The sequence below is a fragment of the Zingiber officinale genome, chromosome 11A (genome assembly GCF_018446385.1).
Source record: "Zingiber officinale cultivar Zhangliang chromosome 11A, Zo_v1.1, whole genome shotgun sequence".
In the NCBI taxonomy this organism is placed as follows: domain Eukaryota; kingdom Viridiplantae; phylum Streptophyta; class Magnoliopsida; order Zingiberales; family Zingiberaceae; genus Zingiber; species Zingiber officinale.
Genome location: NC_056006.1, coordinates 76,893,678 through 76,898,380, shown reverse-complemented (window position 1 = coordinate 76,898,380; position 4,703 = coordinate 76,893,678).

Here is a 4,703-nt window from a genome sequence, read left to right as displayed (position 1 = left end):
TTGCTCAAAGAATGATCCAACAAAGCTGTAACTCGACTCCGACGACCAGAAGCATCAAGTTTACTGATCTTAGTCATTGGTATATTTTACTGCACTTTAATTAACTGTACTTAAAATTGTAATATTTTGAATTGATAGTGATTGCCCAAAGTAAACACTCAACGAGTGTGGACCTTGGAGTAGGAGTCGCCACATGCTTCGAACCAAGTAAAACTCTTAGTGTTCGTGTATTGTTTTATTTTCCGCTGCATAATTTTACTCTTAACGAACGAAATAGCCACGAGTACTATTCACCTCCCTCTAACACTTTTTTGATCCTACAATTGGTATCAGAGCGAGGTCGCTCTGAATCGATACAACTACCATTCGAGCATTCTTATTCGTCGCTTTTTCGTTCGTTTTGTTAAAAATAAAACCTTACGCCTTTCATTTTTTTCCCCTCCAAAACTATTTTTGAAAAATTCATTTTCATCTTTTCACCATTGGTCGGTATTAGCGAAATATCATATTTTCAAAATTTTATAATAATATTTTTTAAAATATTTTTATTGATATTTTATTAATATTTTATTGATATATTATTAATATTTTATTTTTTAATTAGTGAATTGCTAGTTTCATTTTTCTCCCGCACTACTAATCGAAGACCAAATCTTGGAATGTTCGTATTTTTTTTCTTATGTGCGAGATTTTATTTCAATGGCTCATCAAGAAGGCTATAGCACAGTCTGCCCGCCTCTCTTCTCCAGCGAAGACTTCGTCTACTGGAAGGGCTGAATGGAGTACCATCTGAAGACTCAGGTGGAAATGTTGATAATAATCCAGACTGGATTCACATTTCCCACCGAACCCTGTGACAAATGGGATGCACCAACCCACAAGAAGATTGAAGTCAATGCAAAAGCAACCTGCACTATCCAATGTGGCCTAAGCAAAGAAGAGTTGAACCGGATTTGTCCTTTCAACAGTGTAAAGGAGTTGTGAGAAAAATTGATCGAGCTGCATGAGGGCACTTTTGACACAAAGGTAAGCAAATGAGACTTAATTTTAAATAAATTATATAATATAAAAATACAGGAAGGTGAGTTAGTGAACCAGCTTCATGGTCGCATACAAAATCTACTAATCAGACTCTATGCGATCAGACAGAAGGTGGAGAACCGTGACGTAATAAGGTATGCACTAAACACTTTCTCGAGGAATACATTATGGGCATCAATGGTGGATGCCTACAAAGTATCTAAGGATTTTTCTTTAATTAAATTAGATTAACTATTTTCTGAATTTGAGTTACATGAGTAGACTAATACTACAAGGGTCGAGAAAGGTATTGCCTTGATTGCAGGTACAAGTATAACTCGGGAAGCAAAAGCAAAGCGCAGAACTGAACCTGAGTCCAAAGAAGAACCTAACTCAGATGACGACGAAGATGAAATCACCATCGAACTAATCAAATTAGTTCGGAAAACACTAAAGAAGAAGAAGAAGCACGAAAGAAGGAAAGCCTTCAAGGCAACATGGTCCGAGTCATCGGAAGAGTCCGATGAAGAACATGAGCAAGCAAGCTTCCTTACTCTAGTGGTACAAGCATACGTTATCGAAACCGAGTCCGAGTCTGATATCGAGAGCGAATCGGAAACCAAGTCCAAGTGAAGCCATGGATCCGTATCCGTTTCCGAAGGGCCTAACCCCACTATAAGTTCTCTATCCGCTGGTACTCAAGTAGACGATCTAGAAAAGTTAGTTTTATATCTATTAAAGAAATTGGCCAAATCCAACATCCGTGTCAAGTCACTTCAAAAGGAGATAACAATCCTTAAGGAGGAGACTAACCTAAGTTCTTTGACTGAGCCATTTCAAATTAGAAGTTCAACTTAAGTCCAACAACTTGAGGAAGAAAATTCCAATTTAAAAACTCAAGTCAAGAAACTTAAGGACACGTTGAAATGGTTCAACTTGGGTTCCAAGAATCTTGATTTGATTCTTGGAAAATAGAAAGTCATCTACAACTGATCCAAACTTGGATTTAAGGCTAAACGAAAATATAAGTCTAACTTATCACTTGTAAATAGGACTAATAGAAAAATAGTCCAATCATGAGTCCCAAGCCAAACTTGATTAATCAAGTTGGATTTCGTCAATATTGGATTCCCAAGGATCAAATTCATTATCTTGATAAACCTTATCGAGGCTATGATCCAGGGGGAGCCAATAAAAAGACCGTTTTTATCATAAAATAGAATTGTTTGATGGTTGATTTATACTTTTTATTATTCATGCTTAGACTAGGATAGATAAGGGGTTAGGCTTGATTTACACTTAACCAGTTAGACTTAGGAGTTACTGCAAGGAAATTAAATATTAAATTTCTTTGAAAGGCTTTGTCTAGAAGTAGTGGATGATTTCATACCCAAGAAGACCTAGTGCCTCGCCACAGCTTGGAAGCCGATCATCGAAATAAATATTTAATTAACTTATTTTAAAACCTGAGTCTAACTCAATTGTAAATCAATCCTTAAATTAGAATTTGAATTGAAGATTAAATTAACCATCTCACAAAACTAAAGGTTCCCTGATTGAAAATCTAGAAAAAGGTGAGATAGACCTAGGTTTAAAGTAGTTAACCAAATCTAAATCTAATTAATTATAAAAGTTTAATAAATTTTAAAATATTATTTACAAAATCATAATTTCAAAATCTAATTAATTATAAAAGTTTAATAAATTTTAAAATATTATTTACAAAATCATAATTTCAAAATCTAATCAATTATAAAAGTTTAATTAATTTTTAAATATTATTTACAAGTTCATAATTTCAAAATCATATATTTTAAATCTCAATTTCAATATTTTTAAATATTGATAAAATTGGATTAAACTTAACTCCATCTCACACAAACTCATAAGTTGAACATGCTTGATAATATAAAATGAGTGAGATGGAAAATCAGGAAAATAAATAATAATCTTTACGTTTTTTTATGCTTGGACTCTAGGGTTCCCAAACCAAAATTATTCAATTATATATATTTTTTTTGACATTAATAAAGGGGGAGTGAAAGAGGAAATTTAATTTTAAAATTATTTTTGAAAAGACAAAAACTAAGTATTTGATAAAGTATTTTTCAAAGAAAACTTTTACTTAGCTAAGTATTTTTTAAAATATTTTTAAATGCTAAGTGTTTATCAAAATCTAAGTACGTAACTAAACTTTTATCAATTTTTTTTAATACTTAACTAAGTTTTTATCAATTTTTTTTTTTTTAAACTAAGTACTTAACTTAGTTTTTATCAAAAATTTTAAATTAAACTTGAATCAAAATCCTTTTTAAGATGATTACTTTTAACTAAATCTTTTTCAAAACCTTTATAAAATTAAGTATTAAAGCTAGGTTCTTATCAACTTCTTTTGAAAGCTAAGTATTTGACAAAATAATTTTTTTTAAAAAAACTAAAAATTAGCTAAGTTATTCTCTTGGAAAAAGCTAAGTATTTTCAAAGCATTTCTAAATTAGCTAAATCATTTTCAAAGCTCTTATTTTCAAAAGCTAAGTTTAGCTAAACTTTTTTTAAAAGCCGACTCACTTTCAAATGCTTAAAAATTAGCTAAGTTTTTAAGTGCTACTCTTCAGGGGGAGCTTAAAGTTAAATAGAATAAATATTTTTTTGTAAAACAACATTATCTTTGTTTATTATTTTTGATTTGTCACACCCCAGGTAGTTCCTGCCGATAAAATTTCGACAGCATCTCCCTTGTATAGGTGACAATATGAATCCTGAGATACATATATCCATACCTCGGCCTACACGGCCGGAACAATACTATACAGAAATAAAACAATCCATGCAATTTATAGTCAATCCACTCAATATATAATGCAGCCTCCGACTGACAACAAATATAACTAAAAGAACAGATGATATAAAAATCATTATAGATATATGTAAATCCTACTCCACTACAACGAAGGAAATGAAATCCATGAAGTAATGAAATATCCGCAGCGAAAAACAAGAGAAGCAAACCCGAATGTTCAACACAAAGTCCAAAGTACAAGAACCCACATCACAGGTATATATCGACATAGAAACAAATACCAAAGTCTACAACCGAAAATCATCACGATAAAGGGGGCTAGCGACTGGAATCTCCCGACGGCCTCAACCTGAAAAGCAGTAATGTAACAGTGTGAGTCCACAGAACTCAGCAGGTAACCAATAGATATGTATAGTAACATATAACTACCAGCAATAACCTATAGTATAGTCTCCTAATAGTATAACAGGTATGCATAGCTGAATAAACTATAGTAACTAACAATAAGCATGGTCTACAGCAAGAATAATAAAAAATGCATAACTGAAATAAACTATACTCACCTGCGAGACTTGAGCATATGACTGTGAACATACACAGATAAAAATAGTCAGAGCAAATAAGCATGTATCTTATATGCATGTCAATCATATGCAGTCACCAAAATGCATCATCCAATATGCAATAATCACAATAAATGCAATATGTGCATATGATGAAAATGACATGTCCTGGTCACCCCTGACGCCAGTCAGCCATCTCACACACAATGGTGAGACCGAGTGGGTAGGGCTGTGACAACCGTGCACTTTGCCATCACTACTCCTGAAGAGTGACCGAGTGGACGGGATGTTGTCGGAGTACACCTATCCTCCTACCTCAA